The following is a 27,575-nucleotide window of genomic DNA, read 5'->3' on the forward strand; positions in this document are numbered from 1 at the left end:
GCGCCTCCCTGGCTTGTGGGCTCCCTGGGCCACCACTGCCCTAGGACTTTCGCCTATAAATTCCCTAAAATCCCAGAAAAATCACGAGATCATCGAAAGTACTTTTCTACCGCCGCAAGCTTCTGTCTCCGCAAGATCCCATCTGGGGCACGTTCTCGTGCCCTGTCGGAGGGGGATTCGGATACGGAGGGCTTCTTCATCAACACCATGACCTCTCCGATGATGCGTGAGTAGTTCACCATAGACCTACGGGTCCATAGCTAGTAGCTAGATGGCTTCTTCTCTCTCTTGGATCTTCAATACAAAGTTCTCCTTGATCTTCATGGAGATCTATCTGATGTAATCTTCTTTTGCGGTGTGTTTGTCGAGATCTGATAAATTGTGGGTTTATGATCAGATTATCTATGAATCTTATTTGAGTTTCTTCTGATCTCTCTTATGCATGATTTCATATCCTTGTAATTCTGTTCGAGTTGTGGATTTTGTTTGGCCAACTAGATCTATGATTCTTGCAATGGGAGAAGTGCTTGGTTTTGGGTTCATACCATGCGGTGACCTCACCCAGTGACAGAAGGGGTAGCGAGGCATGCATCGTGTTGTTGCCATCAAGGGTAAAAAGATGGGGTTTTCATCATTGGTTTGAGATTATCCCTCTACATCATGTCATCTTTCTTAAGGCATTACTCTGTTCGTCATGAACTCAATACACTAGATGCATGCTGGATAGCGGTCGATGTGTGGAGTAATAGTAGTAGATGCAGAAAGTTTCAGTCTACTTGTCTCGGACGTGATGCCTATATGTATGATCATTGCCTTAGATATCGGCATGACTTTGCACGGTTCTATCAATTGCTCGACAGTAATTTGTTCACCCACCGTAATATTTACTATTTTGAGAGAAGCCTCTAGTGAACACTATGGCCCCCGGGTCAACTCCACACCATATTTTCAGCCTTACTCTTTTTCTTCGTTGCACTTTCCGCCTTCAGATCTCACTTTGCAATCAATCTTTAAGGGATTGACAACCCCTTTATAGCATTGGGTGCAAGCTCTTTATGTTTGTGCAGGTACTCTGGACTTGACGAGATTCTCCTACTGGATTGATACCTTGGTTCTCAAACTGAGGGAAATACTTACTGGTCTTGTGCTGCATCACCCTTTCCTCTTCAAGGGAAAACCAACGCAAGCTCAAGAGACGACAGAAGGTTTCTGTCGACGTAGCAGAAGGATTTCTGGCGCTGTTGCCGGGGAGGATCAAGTCAAGAACTCATCCAAGTAAGTGTCGCAAACTCATATCTTGCATTTACTTTTTTTGCCTCTCGTTTTCCTCTCCCCCACTTCTGAAAAACAAAAATTTACAAAAAAAAGATTTGCCTTTTTCATTCGCCTTTTCGTTCGCCCTTTTTCTCGCTTGCTCTTTGCCCGCATGGCCCAACCAAGGCATTTTGATGCTCACTATGCAAAGTTGGAGGAGATTGAAACTAGTGTTAAAGGCTATGTCTACACAGTTTGAATACAACAGTTACTGTTATAGAGAACTGAAGGAGCAAAATTCTTTTCTGGCTTTTATGAGTAGAGAAGTTGATGATATGGTCAAAGAATTCCTTGCGCTAAATTCTCAGTTTGCTCGTCTTGAAAAGTTGGTAGGCCAGATTTTTGATAAGCAGGCTACCTTAGTCAGTAAAATGGCTGCTAAACCTGAAACTCGTGATGAGAATCACGAAGATCTTAAAGTGCTTGGTGTGACTCCCACTGAATCTTTGTTTTCTTGTGTCAAACCTAATGATGATGGGGTTGGATATGAATCCACTTTGGTTGAAAAGCGCCCCACTAATTCGGAGTCCTTCTATCTTGATGCTAAAAGCATTGAAAGTGGAGTAGAAGATATTAAAACTTTGAGTAGTAATGAAATTACTACTATGGATTTCAAGGAATTCAATTATGATAGTTGCTCCTTGATTGAATGCATTTCCTTGATGCAATCCATGTTAAACTCTCCACACGCTTATAGCCAAAACAAGGCCTTTACCGATCATATCGTCGAAGCTATGATAAAATCTCTTGAAGAGACACTTGAATTGGAAGTCTCTATCCCTAGAAAGCTTCATGATGAGTGGGAACCTACTATCAAAATCAAAATCAAAAACTATGAATGCAATGCTTTGTGTGATTTGGGTGCTAGTGTTTCCGCGATTCCAAAGTCTTTATGTGATGTTCTGGGTTTTAATGAGATTGAAGAGTGTTCTCTTAATTTGCATCTGCAGATTCTACTGTCAAGAAACCCATAGGAAGGATCAATGATGTTCTTATTATTGCAAATAGGAACTATGTACCCGTGGATTTCATTGTGCTTGACATTGATTGCAATCCTACATGCCCTATTATTCTTGGTAGACCTTTCCTAAGGACTATAGGTGTTATCATCGATATGAAGGAAGGGAATATTAGATTTTAATTTCCTTTAAATAAGGGCATGGAGCACTTCCCTACAAAGAAAATAAGATTGCCTTATGAATCCATGATGAGGGCTACTTATGGATTGAGCACCAAAGACGACGATACGTGATTCTATCGCTTTTATGCCTAGCTAAGGGCGTTAAACAATAGCGCTTGTTGGGAGGCAACCCAATGAATTTATATTTTTATTTCTGTTTTGTTGCGTCCACACCATCATAATTATGTTGCGATTGTGTTTTTTGTGTTTCTTTTTGTGTTTGAGCCAAGCAAAACCTTTATGACTAGTCTTGGTAATGGTTATTTGATCCTGCTGGAAAAAGACAGAAACTTTTCGCTCACGATATGATTTTTCATTTTTATTCAGAAACAAATTTTGAGTTGATTATTTTTGCTGCTGGTTGATATGCCTTTTGCCCAGTCCTTCGTAAGTTGTCAGAATTTTTGAGGTACCAGAAGTATACGAAGTATACAGATTGCTACAGACTGGTCTGTTTTTGACAGATTATGTTTTTGTTGAGTTGGTTGCTTGTTTTGATGAAACTATGGATAGTATCGGGGGGCACTAGCCATGGAAAAGTGATAATACAGTATCCCAACACCAATATAAATAGAAATCAAGATTGCTACAGTACCTAAAGTGGTGGTAGTTTGTTTTCTTGTGCTAATGTTATCACGAGTTTCTGTTTAAGTTTTGTGTTGTGAAGTTTTCAAGTTTTGGGTGATGTTCTCATGGAAAAAGAGATAAGGAGTGGAAAGAGATCAAGCTTGGGGATTCCCAAGGCATCCCAAGCCAAATTCAAGGACACCAAAAAAGCCTAAGCTTGGGGATGCCCCGGGAAGGCATCCCCTCTTTCGTCTTCAATCCATCGGTAACATTACTTGGAGCTATATTTTTATTCACCACATGATATGTGTTTTGCTTGGAGCGTCTTGTATCGTAGGAGTCTTTTCTTTTTGTTGTGTCACAATAAAACTTGCTGCACACCTTTTTGAGAGAGAGAGACATGCACTCATCGTGATTTTGCTAGAATTCTCATAGTGCTTCACTTATATCTTTTGAGCTAGATAATTTTTCTCTATGTGCTTCACTTTTATCTTTTAGAGCACGACGATGCGTGACTTGGTAGTTGGCTTATGCTATGAAAGTAGTTCCAAAGGTGGTAGTTACCCAAAGAGTATACAAAAACCTCCATCTTCATGTGCATTGAGTAGAAAGAGAAGTTTTGATTCCTCTTAATTAGTTTTGAGACGTGGATTTGGTAATATTAAGAGTTATGTTAGTAGGGTATTGTGAATCTAGAAATACTTGTGTTGAAGTTAGTGATTCCCGTAGCATGCACGTATGGTGAACCGCTATGTTAGGAAGTCGGAGCATAATTGATCTATTGATTGTCATCCTTTGTGTTGAGGTCGGGATCGCGCGATGGTTAACACCTACCAACCCTTCCCCTAGGAGTATGTGTTTAGCACTTTGTTTCGATTACTAATAAAAACTTCCGCAACAAGTATGTGAGTTCTTCATGACTAATGTGAGCCCATGGTATAGATGCACTTTCACCTTCCACCATTGCTAACCTCTCTAGTGCCGTGCAATTCTCTCCGGTGCACAAACCCACCATATGCCTTCCTCAAAGCAGCCACCATACCTACCTACTATGGCATTTTCATAGTCATTCCGAGATATATTTCCATGCAACTCCCACCGTTCCGTCTCATGACTTGTGCCGTCACTCTCATATTGCCATTGCATGATCGTAATATAGCTAGCGAGATGTTCAACGTCATACGCCAAGCTAGATCGTTGCACATCCCGGTACACTGTCGGAGGCATTTCCTATAGAGTCATCATCGTTCTAAGCTTTGAGTTGTGAGTAAATAAAAGTGTGATGATCATCATTATTAGATCATTGTCCCGTGTGAGGAAATAAAAAATAGTCCAAAGGGCCCAAACAAAAAAAAGAGAAAAAAAAGGAGGCCCAAGAGCCCAAACAAAAATTCCAGAATCAGCCTCTGCCTCCTCCTCTCTCTCGGTCGTCCGACGTGTCTCGGACGTCCGGCGGCAAATCTCATTCCGGTCGTCCGACCAGTGTCGATCGTCCGACGGCACAATTCTCTCCGGACGTCCGACGCTTCGGGGCCTATAAATAGCTGGGCGCGGGGCTGGGCTTTGCCCTAGCCCTCACGCGCCCCCTTTTCCCCTACCGCCGCTGCCGCCAGCTCCAGGAGCTCTCGCCAGCGCCGCCACTCCCGAGATCTGCCCAATCTCCTCCGTGGATCCTTCTCTTCTTCCTCTTCTTCCTCCGCGGGATCCGTCTACAGGTATCTCCTCCGTTTCCCCTCGCGTTTGGTTCCCTCTCTCCCAAGTCTCCATGTTCGTTCCTATGGTTTGACCATGTTCGTTCCTCATGTGGGGTTTCCATCCGTATAGGTTGTTGTGCACCATGCCCAAGACCAAGCACGCCGCACGGAAGAATGTTGCTGGGTCATCCTCTTGCGCCCCTACTAGCACGGGATCGGACTCGGAAGGGCCACATCGTCCCTTCAAACGGACTGCCCGGCGTTCTCCGTCTCCACAGCTCCCCTCGTCGTCTGATGGTGATGACTCCGACTTCGCGGATGAGCTTGCCGCCGAGGACCTTGCTGACCAGCCCGCCGATCGGAGGTCCAAGCCAAAGCCCGGGACTCGCAGGGCGTCCTACATGCCACCACCTCCTCTTGCTCAGCCCACAGGTGAAGCTCGTCGCATCTCACTAGAACCCCCTGCTACCTTAGGTTGTGCAATCACGAACTTCACCACACTTGCCAAGTCGTCATACCTCACTTTCCGCCGCGACATTCATCAATTCGTTGCCGTGCATGACTCTACAGACTCACGTTTCCGCACACACGTGTAGGCGGACATTTTTACTACAGTCATAGTTCCTAAGGGTCTGTCTGTTCATCTCTACATAGATCTTGAGCATATTCGTATGCACCCGGCGAAATACCCGGGTTCCATTGAGCTTATTGAGGCATCGGGGCTTGCCGCCCCGTTTGCTTTTCATCGCGATTTTAATGCTGCTGCCATTCACCAGTTCTATGCCACATGCTACTTTGCTCCAAACTGCACTGTCAGCTGGATCACCTCTGACATTCGCTTCACAACTTCTTATGATACATTTGTTGCCGCACTTGGTTTCCCCAACTCCGGCTTCAAAATACATAGGAATGATCCTAACCATGCACCTAAGTCCATTGAGGCGTGTGGGTATCTTCTCAAACCACTCAGTGAGCTTGATGCGGATGAACGCATGAAGGATCTTAACCAGGTATCCATCTGGCGCTCACCTTACTTCATCATCTTTCAGTGTCTCATCCGCACCATATATCCCAAGATGGGTGATAAGGGCTCTTGTAGTGGCTATTGTATTGACATCATGTCTCACTTGTACGAGCACCCCAAGAGCAAAATTAATGTGCCTCACTTTTTATGGCATGAGATTCGGCTTGCTAGCTTTCAGTACAAGCGAGCCTTTCCTCATGCCCCCTTCATCCAGGCTCTTATTAATCATGTTGCTGATTTCTCTATTGCTGTCACTCACACACATCGCAAGTGGGTCATTCCCACTCACATGGCGGATAACTATGCTCCCAAGAAAGCCACATCCTCCACATCCACTCGCCGCACTGCTGCCGGGTCAGCCACCCCCTCATCTAGCTCCGCTCCGCTCGGTCGCATTGCCAAATTCCTTGGCAAGGCACATTCTGCTATGATGAAGGCCGTCTCTTTCCAGTATGGTCAAACCCATGATGTGGTTTCTCGCCTAGTCTCCTCCAATAATGCCCTCAAGGCTCGTCTGAGAGCCTCGGGCGCTCTTGATGTGAGTGATGATGAGGCCCCTCCTGCTGCTCCTCCTTCTGACTTCGGCTTCCCATCTGGTCCTGAGTGGGCTGATTTCCTTGACGAGACTGGTGGCAGTGGCTTGCCTAACGATGGTGATGATGCTGATGAGCTCTGAGCATGGTTGGTGTTGTTGGTGCCTCCCTTTTTGGTACTTGGTGCCAAAGGGGAGTAATGTATCATAGTTTTTAGTCTTTGGAGATTTAATGTAATGGATAAACTCATGTATGGCTACTTATGAATGATTGTGATTGCTATGGATTGCTATGATATCATCATAGACTATTATGTTTTGCTCCACTACTTCTATGATGATCTATTGTCTTTCTATGATGATCAATTATCTTTACATGATGATCCATTATATGTTCGACAAAAACATTAAAAGGGAGCTTCGATATTTTATCATGCACATACTAAGGGGGAGCTCCACATTAAATATCTCCTAGGCTATAATGTATGTTAAATCCTTTTGAGACCTATGTATATGTTGTCATCAACTACCAAAAAGGGGGAGATTGAAAGTGCATGCTATGCCCCTAATCGACTTTTGGTGTTAATGACAACACATACATAGGAAACTAATCCTATTTGTTGAGTGTATCTCAGGATGGCAAGTACTTTAGTAGATTGAGAATTATGTGCCAAAGGTGGTCTGAGAAGATCGGGATTTGTATTTCAAGAAGGCTCGGGATTGAGAAAAGATGATGTAGACTATCCTTTTGAGTTTACTATTATTGAGTATAGGGATCCCGCACTATTAAGAGGGGATCACAAGTTTTGCGATGAACTTGCTCATACCACATCTTCACTATCCTACCCAATACCACATATTCTCTACTCTGTTCCTATCTCAAAACAGGTCTATTGCCTCGGACATCCGGCTCCCTCCGGACGTCCGAGGGCCGGACGACCGGCAGGCTTCGGAAATCCGGAGCCCTCCACCAGAAGAAATTGAGTCATATAACTCGGATTTCTGGCTCCCTCCGGACATCCGAGGGCCGGACGTCCGACCACTTCGGAAATCCAGAGCCCTGCACCAGAAGAACATGAGCTCTATAACTCGGAATTCCGGCTCCCTCCGGATGTCCGAGGCCCAGACGTCCGTCCCCTTTCGGAAATCCGGAACCTCCCACCAGAAGAAGTTGAGTCGAATAACTCGGATTTCCGGTCTTCTCCGGACGTCCGGTCGCTGTTCAATTCACACGTGTACCAGTCATATCTACAGCCCTCGGACGACCGACCCCTGTGGGACGTTCGACCCCTTGCGGACGCCCGGACTTCCGAAAACTGCCGGATGTCCGGACCCTGTGTGACTTGAAGTGTCCCCAACGGCTGTTTTACACTCCCCACTATATATACCCCTCTCCCACTTCGTGAGAGGGTGTCCAACATAGCTAGAACACATCCAAGAACACCTTTCTTCTCACTCACTCTTGTCTACACCAAATCTTAGATCCCAAGAGCATTTGTGAGTCCCTTTGAGTGTTGTTCCAATCAAAAGATAGATCGTCTCCCTCTCCTCCTTCCCACCAAAGTGATTTGTGATTTGAGCAAGTTTTGAGCAATCCCTGTGATCTTTGTACTCTTGGAGGTTGGAGACTCCTAGGCGGTAGGAGTCTTCGGAGAGGAATCAAACCATTGTGATTTCCTCCGGAAAGTTTGTGAAGGTTTGGAAGCCACCTCAAGGCTTACCACTAGTGGTTGAGAAACGCCTTCGTGGAGTTATCTCAAAGGGAGAATAGGGTGAGCCTTCATGGCGTTGGTGTGCCTTCGTGGAACATCCGCCCCTCTAACAGTGACGTAGCTTCCCTCCAAGGAAGTGAACATCGGGATACATCCTTGTCTCTCTTGGAGTTTCGGTTATTCCTAACCCTAACTCTCTACTTGTGTTAATCCTTATTACGTACGTGTATTTGATTATTGTTTACCGCTTGCCTTACTTCACTCTAAATGGCTTACTCCTTGTCATAGGAATTATTAGGCCTACACTCATATTCCGCACTTTTGCCTAAAATTGCTAAGTAATTATAAAAATTTGGAATTGTACCTATTCACTCCCCTCTAGGTCCATCTCGATCCTTTTCAACGGTGGAGTTGAGTTCTCAAAGGGATCCCTATCAGGGTTTGGGAGCCACGCGGCGGGGCTCATGACCCGGAGCCACTGTGGAAGTACTACATCAACAACCTGCAATGGGGGCCCGAGGTGGATTCGATCGAATCTGGTTACAGGGTCCCCTTCGGCAAGATCAACGTCTTCATCGGCATGATTGGATCATCCGTGCCTGAGCCGGACATCTCCACCGACATCGTCGAGCCGGCCAGGTACGTCTGCCCACTAACGACGCCAAATATGATTCGCCCGGTATTTGTTGGATTCACGCAGGGATCGGAGGAACCAGAACACTCAGTGACCCAGGGAACCACACCAGTCAACACTGATGACGAATCATCCATGGGCGATTCAGATTCAATCCGGTCTCTACATGGGGATTGTCTTGGGGGCTTGTCGTTGGCCATGGACCCCAAAGTCCTTGACCGAACCCGCCGCCAGATCGCCATTTACATGGCTGGGGCGACTCAACCCTCGCCAAACCCGGCAGGCGGGGATGGGCCTGGCGAGACATCTAGAAGCCCGGCCGCTGTCTTGGTGGAGTTAGCAGCGGAAATTACAAGGCTTATGGCGACCCCCATCACACCGGAAAACCAGGAGGCAGTAAACAAGGAATTGGCAAAGCTAAGAGAGGCAGTGGCAAAGGCTCATCGGGATGCCGAGGTGGAGTCCGCCAGGATCGAGACCCGGCAAGCTCAAATTACCGTCGATAGAACTCGCTTAAATGCTGACAACTGGCGGCTCGAAAGACACCAGCGCACATCTGACGCCGTCCATCAGCGGAGGCACCAGGACCCCTTTGGCAGTTTTCCCGAGCCGGGGGCTCAGGGGGGCTCGTAGCCGGGCAGCGGCCAGTATCCAGTGCATCACCAGCGGCGGTATAACCCGCCCGGAGCTTTTCAGCAACCACCCCCACAGGGGCTTCGCAGGGTCAGGATGACAACGGCGGCTTTCGCAACAACCCCAAACAGTTAAGCAATGGGCAGTACCACGTTTTCACCACCAATGCTTGCAGGCGTGATAAGAAGGTGAGTCACCGGGCATACAGTGTGTCTGAGCCGGCACTTCCCAGGTACCTCCACTGGTCCGAGCAGACCATATCATGGAGTAGGGAGGATCATCCGCCAAGAGTTGACAATCCTGGCGACTTAGCGTTGGTCGTAGCTCCCCAAGTTGGGGGGTACACCCTGTCGAAGGTGCTAATGGACGGTGGCAGCAGCATTAATATCTTATATTTTGACACTTTCCAAAGGATGAATCTATTGGAGAAGGATTTGATGCCTTCAACCACGGTATTCCACGGAATCGTCCCGGGCAAGTCGGCGTACCCCATAGGCCGAGTCAGACTCACAGTCGCGTTTGGAACAGCATATAACTACAGGAGTGAGTCACTGATGTTTGAGGTGGTCAAATTGAAAAGCCCCTACCATGCGCTATTTGGGCGGCCGGCAAACACCCGGTTCATGGCTTGCCCATGCTATGTTTACCTTAAACTCAAGATGCCTGGTCCTAAGGGACCCATCACGGTGGACGGTGATAGAAGAATTGCAAAGGAATGTGAAGAAGGGGACGCGGCTTATGCAGAAGTCTCCTGCGCTGCAGAAGAGCTCAAGTATCATCGAGCCAATGTTGATCCTGCTGACATGTCACCCTTAAAGAAGCCAACGACAGATGCTGAGCCTCCCCTCAAGTTCAAACCAACGGATGACACTAAAACGGTTGATTTCGTTCCTGGCGATTCATCCAAGCAGTTCACCATTGGGACGGGTCTGGATCCCAAATAGGAAAGCGCGCTCATCGAATTCATCCGCGAGAATCGGGACATCTTCGCATGGAAACCTTCTGACATGCCTGGTGTGCCGAGAGAATTCGCTGAGCACCATCTTAATGTTGACCCAAAAGCAAAACCTATCCAGCAGTATCTTCGCAGGTTTAACGAGGAACGGCGCAAGGCAATCGAGGAAGAGGTTGCCCGTCTCTTAGCCGCCGGATTCATCATGGAAGTTTTCCACCCCAAATGGTTGGCTAACCCGGTCTTGGTACTAAAAAAGAATGGTACTTTCCGTATGTGCATTGATTACACGGACCTCAACAGAGCTTGTCCAAAAGATCCTTTCGCTCTTCCCCGCATCGACCAGATTATTGACTCGGTGGCGGGATGCGAACGTTTGTGCTTTTTGGACGCCTACTCTGGATATCACCAAATCAAGATGGTCGTGGAGGATCAAGAGAGAACAGCCTTTATAACCCCCTTTGGGGCTTTTTGCTATGTATCCATGCCGTTTGGGCTCAAGAGTGCAGGGCGACTTATCAGCACTGCATCCAGAACTGCCTCCCCAGCCAAATCGGACGCAACGGCCACGCCTATGTCGATGACATTGTGATTAAGACCCGCCAGGGGGAGACGCTACTCGAGGATCTCAAGGAAACTTTCGATAATCTGCGGGTGTATCAGATGAAGCTAAATCCCACCAAGTGTGTTTTCGGTGTTCCTGCAGGGAAATTGTTGGGCTTCCTGGTGTCTGAGCGTGACATTGAAGCTAACCCGGACAAAATCGAAGCAGTCACGTCCCTTGGGAAACCGGCAAATGTTAACCAAGTCCAACGGATGGCGGGTCGCATTGCGGCTTTAAGTCGCTTCGTAAGCCGCCTGGGAGAAAAGGCGATTCCTCTTTATCAATTACTAAAGAAATCTGACCATTTTGTTTGGACAGATGAGGCAGATGAGGCTTTCGAAGCCTTGAAACGGCAACTGGTGAACCCGCCGGTCTTGGCCGCCCCGACTGAGAAAGAACCCATGCTTTTGTATATTGCGGCAAACTCCAAAGCAGTAAGTGTGGCGGTGGTCGTTGAAAGGAAGGAGGAAGGGAAGGAATACCCGGTGCAGCGCCCGGTGTATTTTGTCTCCGAAGTGCTAACTCTTTCCAAGCAACGGTACCCACATTGGCAGAAGTTAGTGTATGGGGTGTTTATGGCGAGTCGGAACCTTAAGCATTATTTTCAAGAGCACCCCATCACGATGGTTAGTTCCGCTCCCCTCAGGGACATCATCCAGAATCGGGAGGCAACAGGGCGGATTGCCAAGTGGGCGATTGAACTTGGGCCGCATCACGTGCGATATACCCCTCGCACAGCCATCAAATCCCAAGCTTTAGTTGATTTCGTCAATGATTGGACGGAGTTGCAGGCCCCGGAAGACAGGCATGATCTTACATACTAGACTATTTATTTTGATGGATCCAGACAGCTGGAAGGCTCGGGGGCTGGTGTGGTACTGGTGTCCCCTCAAGGAGATAAATTCTCTTATGTCCTCCGACTCATGTTTCCGTGCACTAACAATGTTGCGGAATATGAAGCTTTGCTTCACGGCTTGCGACTCGCCAAGGAGATGAACCTTACGCGGGTTAGATGTTTTGGCGATTCTGGTCTGGTGGCACAGCAAGTTTCAGGCACTTGGGATTCTCGAGACCCCGTGATGGCGGCTTACAGAAGAGCTGTGTCCGATGTGGCGGGTCATTTCCATGGCTATCAGGTTGATCACATTGACTGACGCCTTAACGAGGCAGCTAACGCCCTTTCACGTCTTGGTTCCCAGCGAAAGCCAGTTCCCCCCAACGTTTTCCCGGATATTTTGCATAATCCCTCCGTAAGTTTGCCGTCAGAGGAGGAGTTGGCGATACCAGATCCTGAGTCTCAATTCGTGGCGGCTCTCCACGTCACGCCGGATTGGGTTCTTCCCTATGTGGCCTATCTAGCCTGGGGCGAGTTAGCAACACACGAAGTTTTGGCCCGCCAAATTGTTCGGCGAAGCAAATCCATGGTGATCATCAATGGCGAATTGTATAAGCAGAGTGCCTCTGGGGTTTTTCAACGATGTGTTTCCTCTGAAGAAGGATGCATAATCCTAAATGACATTCATTCCGGTGATTGTGGGCATCACGCCGGGTCATGCTCTTTGGTTTCAAAGGCATTCTGTCATGGTTTCTTTTGGTTGACAGCTCATGCAGATGCAGAAGAGATAGTTCGTCGATGCGAGGGATGCCAGCGTTATGGACGACAAGCTCATGTGCCGGCTCAAGAACTAAGAATGATTCCCATCACTTGGCCTTTCGCGGTCTGGGGGTAGACATGGTTGGCCCCTTTAAAATGTCATCTAACAAGAAAACCCATTTGCTGGTGGCGGTTGATAAGTTCACCAAGTGGGTCGAGGCAGAGCCTGTTGGAGCTTGCGATGCAGAGACGGCGGTCAAATTCTTGAAAAAGCTGATCTTCCGGTTCGGATATCCACACAGCATCATTACTGATAATGGCACTAATTTGTCTCAAGGGGCGATGCAGGAGTTTTGCCGTCGAGAGCATATCCGGCTTGATGTTTCTGCGGTCGCTCACCCGCAGTCTAATGGGCAGGCGGAACGGGCGAATCAGGAAGTTTTACGGGGAATCAAGCCCCGGCTCATGGTTCCTTTGGAAAAAAACCCGGGATGTTGGGTTGAGGAGTTGCCTTCAGTGTTATGGAGCATCCGGACCACCCCGAACCGGTCCACGGGTTATACCCCTTTCTTTCTGGTCTATGGAGCAGAAGTTGTTCTTCCCACTGACATGAGGCATAACTCGCCCAGAGTCGCCGCTTACGTGGAACAGGACAATGAACTGGCGCGTCAAGACTCTTTGGATGCCTTAGAGGAGGCGCGTGACTTGGCTGCAGCCCGATCAGCCATTTATCAGCGGGATTTACGGCGTTATCACAACCGCCGGGTCAAGAGCCGAACCTTTCAGGAAGGCGACTTAGTGCTTCGGCTGATACAGGATCGTGCTGGCATGCATAAGCTATCACCACCATGGGAAGGACCGTTCGTCGTCAGCAAAAATCTTCACAACGGCTCTTACTATCTGGTGAATCTCCGGCCTGACCGGCCAACCATGGAGGTTGAGTCGACTCGCCCTTGGAACATTGCCCACTTGCGGCCTTACTACACTTGAGCTTTTAAGCTCTGCATTTTGTAAGTTTTTCGGTTCTTATTATAAAGAAATAAAATTAAAACGCCTCCCGACTTGGGGGCTTCCTCTTATTGAGATCAGTTTTGTTATCCATGTTGGCCTACGAAATCATTATTTTGGGTGGCGCTTGAGCTTTTTGACTCGCCCTATCCTGTCGCGACCTTATGAGCCGACGAAACTGCTGTCTTGGGTGGTGCTTGAGCTTTTTAACTCGCCCTATCCTGTCGCGACCTTATGAGCCGACGAAACTGCTATCTTGGGTGGCGCTTGAGCTTTTTGACTCGCCCTATCCTGTCGCGACTTTATGAGCCGACGAAACTACTATCTTGGGTGGCGCTTGAGCTTTCTGACTCGCCCTATCCTGTCGCGACCTTATGAGCCGACGAAATCATTATCTTGGGTGGCGCTTGAGCTTTCTGACTCGCCCTATCATGTCGCGACCTTATGAGCCGACGAAATCATTATCTTGGGTGGCGCTTGAGCTTTCTGACTCGCCCTATCCTGTCGCGACCTTATGAGCCAACGAAATCATTATCTTGGGTGGCGCTTGAGCTTTCTGACTCGCCCTATCCTGTCGCGACCTTATGAGCCGACGAAATCATTATCTTGGGTAGCGCTTGAGCTTATCTGACTCACCCTATCCTGTCGCGACCTTATGAGCCGACGAAATCACTATCTTGGGTGGCGCTTGAGCTTTTTTGACTCGCCCTATCCTGTCGCGACCTTATGAGCCGACGAAATTACTATTTTTTACCTTCCTGGCACTGCCGCAAGGTTTTTCAGCATTTTTTCTGATTCGCCTCAAATATTTTGGGGTGACTACTATTTGTTATCACTTATTATTCATTGAGATGGTTTCACATATGTTTTTCAAAGCTTAGAACAGGTTGATGATCGAAATCATTCTATCGATGGCGGGTTAAGCTTCATAAAAAAGCCTCAAACGGCGGATCAAGTATTTCAAATCGCCTTAAGGGCGACATAAGGATTTTTTAGAGGTATCACAAAGGCAGTATCGATTCCTAAAGGAGACCTATTAAATGGCTCTCATGGCCAATTCAATGAAAATTTCTTCTGCTGACGCCCTTGGATCAGCCTGCTGCGAGCTTTGGCCAACCTCAATCTGCAAGTCGCCCAGTACCCAGTTACACTTGGACAGAGCGGCAAATTTATCTTCATCGGTCAGGATTGATGAGAGATCCGCGTCCAAGTCAAAAGGATTCTTGGGTCGGCGCGGAGTTAAGTTGGCCGTCACAAAGGTTGGCGGGTTGACCTTCTTGTTCTTATTGTCATAGGCGGCCTGGTATTTTGACAAGTCCAGGCTTGCAGTAAGCTGAGTCGCTGCCAGATGGGAGTCCTTGACAACACGCTGATAGTCCTCTTCGGCGAATTCTGACCCATCATCCTTGAGTTGAGGAAAGACCGCTGCTACTTCTTCTGGGTTGATCTCTGGAGCATATGCTAAGCATCAACTCAGCGTAGTCAGCACTCCTTTCCGGGCGGCTGACCGAGTTAACTCGCCAATCTGGGGAGGAAGCGTGGATAGGCAACCAAGCATCTTCTTTATTGATGTTATAGGCTCCTTGGCGCCCATCACCGCTTTCACAGTCAGCACACTACCGGTATATAGCTGCTCTGTCAGCGTGTAAATCGCCTTCAGCGTCAGGACGCAATCATCTTGGAGATTGGCGGCTCTCGGACCTGTATAAGGGGTAATGATAGTCAGCGACTCAGATAAGAGGTATTCGTTTACAAAAGTCAAGAGTTAGTTATTTACCAAAGACGGCTTGTGCCATGTTTGAGATATGACGTTTTAAGCCGGAGGGTTCTTGTTGCACAATATCCAATTTGGCCTCAGCTTTCTCTGCTCGCTTTGTTAAAACATCCTGGTCAGCTTGAGCCCTTTTTAAGTCGGCTTTTAGCTTTTCCATCTCAGCTAGGACCAGTCGATACTTCTCCTCCGATTTTGCTCGGGCATCCTGCTGATCAGATAAGCTTTTCTTCAAGTCTCCAAGTGTTGATTCAGTCTGGATAAGAGATTCATGTTGAAGCATATGGTTAAGGGGCAAGTCTCAGAACTATTGCAAGCAACATCCCTGACACTTTGGGGCTAATGTATAATTTTTTCAAACAAAATTATACTGCATTAAGACCTGGCTCATCTTTTTACTGATGACCCGGCCCTTGGGGGTTACTGGTCGGAAAAAAATTAAGTCATCAAGACCCGGCTCATCTTTTTACTGATGACCCGGCCCTTGGGGGTTACTGGTCGAAAGTTTTTTTTAAGTCATCAAGACCCGGCTCATCTTTTTACTGATGACCCGGCCCTTGGGGGTTACTGGTCGAAAGTTTTTTAAGTCATCAAGACCCGGCTCATCTTTTTACTGATGACCCGGCCCTTGGGGGTTAATGGAGATAATATAGTATACAACAAAAACTTACCTCATGTTTGTTTTTCAGCATACGAAGCAGGCTTTTCTCCATCTCATAACTCGCCTCCAGGCGACTTGCAAAACCAGAGCAAAGTTCTTTGAACTCCAAATGTTCATATTGGGAGAGCTTAGCCTTGGAGAGTTCATACTCAGGAACAGTTTGAGATGATGATGACACATGCTTCGATAAAATCGATGTGGCCGGTTTAGAGAAGCTGGTACCAGTGATAATTACAGCGTCCGGGTCTTCTGATGTTGTCAATGGACTTGGCGGCTTTGGGGCATCCATTGTTTCCTTGGGAGAGCTAGGGAGATCCATTTGATCCTCAGGTTTGTCTTGGTCCGGGTTATCTTGGATCGGCGCCGGCTCTTTGATAGGCTCCGAGATTATGATGGGAGTTGACCGGCCAGTTTTCCTTTTCTTCGCCTGTGCTCTGAAAGAGGAAAGAGGCACGTTTAAGGACTGAAAATTTATCACCATCAGATTCAAAGTAAAAATTATCAAAAGACTTACCCAGGGACACGGATCATTGGCGGAAGTGCCGACATTACTGAGTCGCCAGATGTAGGAGGAGAATTCTGCAAGATTTGTACGTCGAAGATATAAGCGGGTTACAAATGCGATCCAAAGAGACATGAAGAAGTGTTGTTAAAGGATACCTCATTTGGCCTTTTCTTGTTCCTTGTTGGTAAACCGGACACCAGATCACCGGAATGACTTCGGGTCTTCCGATTTGAAGTGTATTGTGCTTTCTTCAGAAGAAAATTTGGGTCCAAACAAGCATTTGGATGTGAGAAGAGAACTTTCCCACAAATTCGCCTGGCCGGCTTAGGTGGAGAAGGAGATGAATCGGAGGAAACAGAAATTACCTCTACGGAATCCTCCTGGCTTTCGTTGTCTTCATTCTATTCAAGAGATGCAGAGGTATAAATACAAAGTTAACAGTAATGGATGGCGAGTTAAGAGAAGATAGGTTTTTACCTCCGAAGGTGCGTCGCCGACTTGGGATTCATCGGCCTCGGATGGTTCGGTCACAGCAGCTTTGCCCTTGCCCTTGGTTTTCTTCTTTGGGGGCGGCCTAGCTTGCTTCATGGCTGGCTTTTTGGGCTTCTTGGAACAAAATTTATCACCTTTCTGAAAAGGCATATGTTATAAGAGGCCATAATTTGAATGAGATATGAGAAGTAAAAGACAAAAGGCGGGTTAAAGTTGCTTACCTTGGGTGCCGGATTAATCTTGCAAAAGGGTTTGAGACCTATTTGGCCGCATTTTGCCGCAGGCTCGCCGGTCAGCTTCTTGATGATGGTGACAATATCACTTTCCGTTAGAGCCGTGCGGAAGTAGCATTGAGGATGATCTAGAGTGCCGTCAAATTCACACATTAACCCATCCCGACAACTTAAAGGGAGGATGCGCCATTCAACCCAACAGCGGATCAAGTCAACCCCAGTAAGGCCGTTGTTTGTCAAAGATCTTAACTCGGACAATACTGGGATAAAATCTGATACCTCCTCTTCGGTGAGCTTGTCCGGGAGCTTGAAATTCGTTGGAAGGCGATCTTCCCTATAACCCAGAAGCTTGTTTTCACCTACAGGCGAGGTCTCTTGACAATAGAACCAAGACTCGCCCCAGCCTTTGGGGTGGCTTGGCATGGCGAGTGAAGGAAATGGGCTATCCCTGCGGCGCTAAACATTTAGACCGCCGAGCTCCAGGACCGCCGAGCTCCAGGCTGGGGCCGTTGTGAAATTCTGTTTGGCGATTTAAGTGGAAGAAATACCAGAATAAGGGAACTAAGGGCTCCATCCGCAAGTAAGCCTCACAAAACACCTGGAACTGGCATAGGTTGCTTATCGAGTTGGGCCCTAGATCGTGGAGGCGGACATTCATGAAAGCCATGGCGTCTCTGAGGAACTTCGATCCAGGCGGCTTAAAACCCTGCTCAAGATGTTCAACGAAAACAACTATTTCCCCTTCTTTGGGATTGGGGATTTCCTCTCCGAACCCGGTACGCCAACCGATAACATCCTGAGGGTCCAAATTTCCCGTTTTCACATAATCCTCTAGTATGGCATCATTGACCTTGGTAGGGAGCCAGTCACTTTTGAAGACGGCGCCCATGCTACAAAGGGATAAAGTACGGGTGAATTGACACGCCAAAACATCTACTGTAAGAGGTGAAGCGATTTCATTTGACTCGCCAAAGTAATTTGTCCGCGGGCTGAGGAAAATTTTTGATCCGCCAAATGAAGGCCCGAGTCAGGTTGCTATGGCGACTTACGAAGCTTTGACTACTTAAAGGAGCGGTGTTTCAAGGCGTCAGAGGCATTTATCCAAAAATGGCGAAGTATGAAGACTACAAACAGTTTTCACAAAACGAGCGGTGGATTATGGATCTACTGGACAGCTGAAAATAAATGCGGAAAATGACCGGATACAGCAACCTACGACCAAGATGGGATAATGTTGTTGATTTGGTGAAGTACTACTCTAAATGTGCAAATCGAGAGCGGACAAATAAAGGTATTAGAGACATTGATTTTCTCGTCGTCATCGATATCAACTAATCAGGAACAAGTAACAATTATTCGAGAAAGCGCCAAGAACATGGCAGTGATGAACTTCGAAAGAGAATGGGGATCTGCTCTTGAATGAACGGAAACCTAATTTGGTGGATTCGGCTGGAGATGGTCGACGGCGATGAAGGCTTCCGGATGGGGGCAAAAAACCTCGGGCGACGGCGAAGTATTCGGCGACGACGAGGTGTACGGCGGCGACGAAGTGCTCGACGGCGGCGAGGCGTTCGACAGCGACGAAAACTGCTCGGCCCCGACGGGGTGTTCGGCGGCGACGAAGTCTTCGGGCAGCACCAAATCCTTCGGACGGCGACGAGGACTTCGGACGGCGGCGGAGCTCTCGGGTGGCGATGAGATTTCCGCTGCGATAATGGGGGAGAAGGGCGATAATGCGGGTAGGTGAAATGCGCCCAGTCCTTTCCCCCCACCTATTTAACAGGGCAGGCGCTGGAATCGAGGCGTCGTGAGCGGGAACTGCCAAACGGTAAAGATTCGCCATGATGGTGCCCCGAAATTTTTGGGATAATGATGTCAAAGAATCGTTGAGAGATTACATCGTTATCCTTTCCTGGATTCGAGGAAGGAGCTAACAAGAAGCGGTTTGGCGACTCAGGTTTTTCCGCAAGAGATGGCGGTTTGAGTGCATGGTGCATAAGAAGAGTGAAGATGAATCGCCTTTAAATTGAGCAAAGATATTGGCGTGAAGGAAATTCAAGTCAATCTGGGGCCTAATGTTGGGGATATTATCTGTTGATAACCCGCCCTAGTTGGGTCGGGTCACCAAAGCTGGCGACTCATCTAAAATGTAGTTTGGGCCTTGGTCTCATAAAGCCGAGAGTAGTATGGCAGTTTATGACTTTCGGAAGAAGTCCATAATAAAGAAGATCTCCAAGCTTCGGAAGGGGGCGACTTAGAGATCGCAAGAGTCAAGATTTGTGTAAAGAAAAGGACCCTTGTAAACCCTAAGGACTCGACCTGTATATAAAGGCGAGTCCCAGGGGAGAAGAGGACAGGTTAGAAATCATCGAGTACTAGGTCTGGCGAGTTACGCCCTCCTTGTAATCGAAACTCCATCAATACAAACTCAAAGCAGAACGTGGGTAAATCACCGTCTCACTCCCGTTCAACCCCTTTGAGTCGCCACCAAAGTGCGATGGCTCCAATACTAAGTACTTTCACGAGGACATCTGCCGAGACAAAACCACGACAGGGCCTGCACGGACCCCACAAGCCCCCTAGCCGCGGCCAGGGGAGCCGCGCCTCCCTGGCTTGTGGGCTCCCTGGGCCACCTCTGCCCTAGGACTTTCGCCTATAAATTCCCTAAAATCCCAGAAAAAGTCAGGAGATCATCGAAAGTACTTTTCCACCTCTGCAAGCTTCTGTCTCCGCAAGATCCCATCTGGAGCACGTTCTGGTGCCCTGCCGGAGGGGGGATTCGGATACGGAGGGCTTCTTCATCAACACCATGACCTCTCAGATGATGCGTGAGTAGTTCACCATAGCCTACGGATCCATAGCTAGTATCTAGATGGCTTCTTCTCTCTCCTGGATCTTCAATACAAAGTTCTCCATGATCTTCATGGAGATCTATCCGATGTAATCTTCTTTTGCGGTGTGTTTGTCGAGATCCGATGAATTGTGGATTTATGATCAGATTATCTATGAATCTTATTTGAGTTTCTACTGATCTCTCTTATTCATGATTTCATATCCTTGTAATTCTCTTCGAGTTGTGGGTTTTGTTTGGCCAACTAGATATATGATTCTTGCAATGGGAGAAGTGCTTGGTTTTGGGTTCATACCGTGCAGTGACCTCACCAACTGACAGAAGGGGTAGCGAGGCACGCATCGTGTTGTTGCCATCGAGGGTAAATAGATGGGGTTTTAATCATTGGTTTGAGATTATCCCTCTACATCATGTCATCTTGCTTAAGGTGTTACTCTGTTCGTCATGAACTCAATACACTAGATGCATGCTCGATAGCGGTCGATGTGTGGAGTAATAGTAGTAGATGCAGAAAGTATCGGTCTACTTGTCTCGGACATGATGCCTATATGTATGATCATTGCCTTAGATATTGTCATGACTTTGCGCGGTTCTATCAATTGCTCGACAGTAATTTGTTCACCCACCAAAATATTTGCTATTTTGAGAGAAGCCTCTAGTGAACACTATGGCCCCCGGGTCTACTCCACGCCATATTTTCAGCTTTACTCTTTTTCTTCGTTGCACTTTCCGCCTTCAGATCTCACTTTGCAATCAATCTTGAAGGGATTGACAACCCCTTTATAGCGTTGGGTGCAAGCTCTTTGTGTTTGTGCAGGTACTGTGGACTTGACGAGATTCTCCTACTGGATTGATACCTTGGTTCTCAAACTAAGGGAAATACTTACTGCTCCTGTGCTGCATCACCCTTTCCTCTTCCAGGGAAAACCAACGCAAGCTCAAGAGACGACAGAAGATTTCTGTCGACGTAGCACAAACCAAGTATGAGCTAGAACTGCTCGGAACAAACGTATGACAGAGATTCCATCCGATATCTTCGTGGATATGATCGCACGGGCTCGAATTTACAGTAGCCATCGTGTGCAAGGCAGTGCACATGAGTTACGAAGCATCCCCGAGTCGTAGTAAGCTACAAGGACTCTTTAGGACACAATGAGAACCGTTGTAAGACGACCGTGAACAAACGTACCCACTGAATGGCGAATCCCAACCTCACATCATGCATCTGTAGGAAGATTGTCCTATAAGTCACTACTTGATATCCCACCTATGAATTCCCGAAATATCTGGTCATGCAATCTGGTACATGGATACATGGAGTAATATGTCACACAACTCCTATACTAACTCGTCCAGTGTATCACATCCGTCAACACACAACCAGAATCTCGGACCTTCATCTACTACAGACCCTCGTAATCACAACGATACAAAGTGTGGCGATACATCTGGAACTCTCTGCACCAGTATTGGGGAACCCGGACTCCTCTCGTCACAACTAGTATTGAAGCAGCTACGAACATCCTCCATCCTGAGATACTAAGAAATCTGAATGATGGCGATGTGCACAAGAATCCCCTAGAGCTCAACTCCCCGGAAGAAATCAATTCAGACAGGAGGCACCAAGACAGAACTCCGTCACATCGATATCATATAGATTTCAAAATACACGCGTGATCCTAATTTTGTTTTTTAGCGAGAAGAGGAGTAGAATTAAGATTTCCTAAGTCGAGAACGTCACCAAAGCATAGAAGAGGAGAAAAAAGAAACCTACTCTCCGATATATCTAAGACTCAAAACATTTTACTAGACTCGACTCGGCCAAGTTCGATCACACAAAGGCTCCTATGGTCGTAATGCTCTGATTACCAACTTGTAACGACTAAGATGCGGCCCTTCTATTATTTGGGGGCGAGGCCTCAAAAGGGGAAAGGGGCGCATCTATGCGTTTCGCAAACGGGATAATCATCACAATACATAATTATAAGAGTAACAAGTAGGGCATACACTTGCCATTTGTTAAGAATATATCATATAGCTTATAGACACACATTATTCAGAGTAGCAGCAGATCCAACTACGGACTTAAACAGAAAACAGATGATCTAACACATCCCGTATGCTATCCCACGATCACGACCACGACCTCAGTCTTCCGGATAGTTCACATACAGACGGCCAGAGTCCTCATCGAACTCCCACTTCAGTTGGTTGTCATCACGATCTCCTGTGTCGGGCGTACTTGTACCTGTTGGGATTGTAGTAATCTGTGAGCCATGGGGACTCAGCAATCTAATGACCTTGGTATCGAATCTAGCCAAGTTATTAGGTGAGGTAGGTTTAGTGTATGTGTTTGCAGCATCCTGAGCATATATGGTGGCTAACTTACATTGATCAGAGTATCATATGGTGGTATACGCAAGCGATCAAAGACTAGGTGACCACTAAGTGATCGTGAACACCTACTTACGTCAAACATAACCCCACCGTGTTCTCGATCGGAGAACGATCTCCGAAGGAGACAGTCACGGTACGCACACAGTTGGCAGTTTTTATTAGAGTTACTTCAAGTTGTCTAGAACCGGATGTTAACAAAATATCCACATTTGCCACATAACCGCAGGCATGGCTTTCTGAAAGATCAAACCCTGCATGGGTGCTCCAACTAGTCCATCACAAACTACTACGGGCTGCAAAGTTATCCTCTATCACGAAACCCGTGATCTCGTCGGATTCCTTAGAGGAAAACCTCAACTTTGAGGAGACCCAAAGTTTCACCGGAATCCCTATTTGCAAGATATATCGCTAAGGTAAGACAAATCTGGCAAGACCTCCCGACGTGTCGATGATCCTGATAGGAGCCGCGTATCTCATTCTCAGGACACAACGGGTAAGCGACGCGTACAGTGGCCTGATAGAAATCACTCAAGTTGCCTTGAGTTGGCCCCGCACACTGCTCTAGTTTGGACCAACACTCATGGGGTGCACTGGCTTGGGTTCTTGATTAAATCCTCAGGGTAGCTATTTCCTATGCAAATTATTATTAGGTGATTAGCAGATTAAAACCAATGTTGGGTCCTCCCAGACAAGCCTTAACACTACACGATTTATCAAGGGGGTCCCCATAACAACCCCGACCGTGTTAGGAGCGATCAGTTATGGAATCAAACACTGGTAGCCGAAACTAAGGCGACAACAACAGAACAAATCACCCAGTAAAAGGCTAGGCCTTCCGTCATTTACCAAGTATATAGGTGCATTAATTAAATAGCAATTTAAACATAATGATATCAAAATACTCATGTTAGCACATGAGACAGCTGGAACCTGCAACTAGCAAAGCTACTCATTAGAGGTTGAGCAAGCCTACTTAGCCAAACAACATTTGCTAGGAGAGGGAGGTGTTTGGGGTTCATGGCAAAGACAGGTGGCATTTAAATCAAGTGGTAGGCATCGATCATGTATCGAAGGAAACGTGATTCTAAGCATAACAAAGCTAGATACGGTATCAAGGTCACGGTCATCTTGCATGTGATGTCTTCGGCTTGGAACTGCTCTTGATCTTCCTGCATGTACTCTCCAGAATCCATGTACTCGCTCTCCGATCCCGATGCTACCCAAGATAAGATAACAGCCAATGAACACCAACACAACATAATGCAACAAGCAATATGATGCATGTGTGAAGAAGGAAGCATGCATCACTATTCTAGTCACTTTCGTATGCATTAGTTGAGTTAATTGAATTCTGGACAGAACCTCATTTGAAGTTATCTCGACATGCATGAAGATGGCATGAACATGTGCATCACGAGAAAACGATGCAAAAACATATAAAGAACGTAGAGAACGGAGTCACGGAACAACCGGAAACTACGAAACAAGTTACGGAGACCTACGGTTCAAATCAGCCACAAACACACTCCAATGGCACTCCCCTGGTGTTACCAGGTTGCCACATGACCAAGCAACAAAATATAAGTGGGGTGGTGCATGGGAACACACCACACCATCAACAATGCCCACACAAGCTTCAAATCAACACAAACATGCAATATGTTTTCAACAACAACATAGCAGTTTGTCTACAATATTTAAAGTAGCTACACCCATCTAAATGAATCAAGCAAGATATGAGACATAAGCCATCCAAAATCTCTACAACCCTGAACAAGAAACTAATGCAAAGGGATCACCCATGAGCAGATCTACACGCACTAACTTGGATAAAATATCACAGATTTTGGGTCTTAGTGAAAATCACAGATTTTCACCAGCTTCTTATGCTCTAAAGTGAAATCTGATTGCACCAATGGATTCCTGGGATGATTCTACCCCAAAATCATATATAATACATGGGTACTTGCATGTAACAACAAGGCACAAAGCTAGCTCGAAAAATATCACGTAGAATCCTACTAGCTACAATGGCTATCATCACATGTAAAAACTAGCACGTATTGCATCACCTACACATGCACATCACTAGGGCAAAACAATCTAACTAGGCATGGCATGGAAACACTATATGATCACACCAACATGTAGACATGCGTTATCTACACACACACATGTGCAACTCATATACACACCACCTACACCTACTCATGCACACACACAAGCACTCTCACACAACACCACACCATAGTGGCAAGCATGAGGGGTTAGGCCCTCATGCACAAGTGCATATGCACCCATGCACACACACTCACATACATGAGCACTCACATACACTCTTGTGCGCACGCACGCACTCATGTGCACCACACACACTCATATATGCACACACACACACATGCAATCTAGGCCTCAAAATAGTAACAACACCAACACATACACTAATGTGGAAAGAATCCACACAAATCAGTAAAAGAAATAAAAATGAAAGCAAAAATAAAAAGGGGTTGGGTGTGGATCGAACCCACACCCTCCTGCTTACAACACAGGCACCCACACCACTCTGCTACTGCTACGACGCTCGACAAAGAAGGGGAAAGAAGCAGGCTAAGCCCTCTGCGCTGCTCTGCTACTAGCGAAAAACAAGAAAGAAAAACAAAGGGCTGCGGGGGATCGAACCCACGACGCGCTGCGCGTGCCCAGGCTCGGTTGCCACTGCGCTACAGGGGAGACACTTAACAAAGAGGGGGGCATGCTCTTTTGAGCAGCCCCCTGCCCTATTCTACCACGCCGACGGCCGAAACAGGGGAGGACGATGGCGACTACCCGCGATCTAATAGAGACCGCAAGCTGCGGCACAGGACGCGGAAGACTTGGGGACTCCATTCCCGTGCCAAACGCAACTGGAGAAGGCCCACGACGGCGTCGCAACGACACACCTCACTACGGCGACGACGGTGACAACAGAGGACTACGGCGACGGCTACGCGTGACCGGGGGTTCTACGGCGAGGGAAAGCAGAAGGAGAGGGAGGAGCAGCTCACCCTGGTGTGCTCGGAGAAGCACACGCTACCGAGAAGAGGAAGAAGGGGAGGACGCCTCCGACGACCCGAAGCTCCGCTCCGGCGATGTCGTCATGGAGGAGGCTCCGGGGAGGGGGGATGTGACGCCCTCGGTTTAATCGTACGCTAATCATACACACAAATGCGTACGATCAAACCCAAGGACTCACGGGAAGATATCACAACACAACTCTAGACACAAATAAAACAACATCAGCTTCATATTACAAGCCAGGGGCCTCGAGGGCTAGAATATGGAAGCTCGATCAACACACGAGTCAGCGGAAGCAACAATATCTGAGTACAAACATAAAACATGGGGTGCCTTAGAGAAGGCTAGCACAAAAGATACAACGATCAAACGAGGCGAGGCCTCCTGCCCGGGAACCTCCTAACTACTCCTGGTCATCAGCGGCCTCGACGTACTAGTAGGCACCGTCGGGGTAGCAGTCGTCGTCGGCGGGGACCTCCATCTCATGGGCTCCATCATCTGGTCGCAGCAAACGGATCAAGGGGACAAGGGGGGAGCAAAGCAGCGGTGAGTACTCATCCAATGTACTCGCAAGTCTTACATCAGAACTATTCTAAGTATGCATAAGTATCAAAGAAGGGGGGATTTATATGTGGACTGACTGCAGCAATGCGAGAATAGAGAGAGAAGGCCTAGTCCTATCAAAGACTAGCATCTTCAGGGTCTTGCATCAATAGACGAGAGTAGAACAAGTGTAACACATTAATAGTCATATTGTTACAACATTATTAAAATGAGGTCACGCCTAGAGATCCTCCCTCGACTCCCTGCGAGGAAGCAATCCCGAGGAAAACTAATGATCCAATTAAGTAACAATTGTAGTTGTATAAGATCAGGGCACAACTCCAAGTCGTCCTGTAACCGTGGACACGGCTATTCGAATAGTTAATTTTCATCCCTGCACGGGTGCACCACATGTCCCGTCACGCTCGATAACACTCTGGCCGGACATATTTTTCTGGGTCCTGCCCGGCCTCAGAATATCGACACGTCGCAGACCCACCTAAGACTAATTAGAGAGGCCAGCCCGTCGGTCCAAATCCTAAGCGCAAAGGGTTCATGGGCCCAGTTCCCCTCCGCGCTCCTGCACGATGCGAGGGCGGCCGACGTCAGTCCTAGCATCCCTTAATCACAAGTGCAATGCATCTCGGGACCACTCTGGCGCACGCCACTACGTTGCTGACATCTGAAAAGCTTCCGCTGATACCGCGACGCCGAGTACCCATAATTCTTCCCGCGTAGCCAATGATCCTAGATCAAATACCCAAATCCATTAACATTTTAATTAGGCCATCGACACAATCTCGTGGGAATCCACCCGTCTTACAACTAATCACCAATGATCCTAGTAACATGGTCGAGTAACTGTGTGGTTGAAACATCAGGGGGAATCCGAGGTATCACCCTCGTTGGATTCCGAATGATGCATCCGTCAAGGTGGGCTTAGAGGAATCACCCTCGGGGGTCCCACACTTGAGGGGTCGTACGACAGAGGGGTCATCGGGAATGGTGAAAGAGGAATCACCCTCGATAACCACGACCGACTATCTATACTACAGAGATAACATCAGGAGTACTTATCGAGGTGTCACCCTCGGTACCCGATAGTATCTCTGTAGCGTCATCCAACTAAGGGGGGTGTATGTGCTGTGTCGCGTCTGGCTCGTCGATCAGGGATCGAGATTTGAAAACAAGCGGGGCAACTGGACTACGGGGCCAGAGGGGATGACTGCTCCACCTATACTAAGCATATTAAAGGTACAAGACTGAAAGTAACAGTTCATCAAAAACAGGCTATGCATCAGATATAGGAGCTAACTACAACAGTAGCAAAAATATTAATGCAAGCAGTGGGAAGAAAGACATAGGCGATATAGGAATGATCACGGGGGGTTTGCTTGCCTTGTTGCTCTGCGGCAAAGGACTGATCGGCAGGGTCGTAGATGTACCCGGCAGCAGCGTTAGTCTAGGGGTCTACCGGTAAGAAGAGGGGGAAGAAACAATAAATAATAACAACGGTGCAACACAATGCATGACATGGCAAGATGCACGCTAGACATGAGCTAACGCAGCAACAACCGTGATAGACGGGTCGGAAGAATATCTAACGATATTTTCCGGGTC

The sequence above is a fragment of the Hordeum vulgare genome, chromosome 7H (assembly GCF_904849725.1).
Source record: "Hordeum vulgare subsp. vulgare chromosome 7H, MorexV3_pseudomolecules_assembly, whole genome shotgun sequence".
NCBI classification, from domain to species: domain Eukaryota; kingdom Viridiplantae; phylum Streptophyta; class Magnoliopsida; order Poales; family Poaceae; genus Hordeum; species Hordeum vulgare.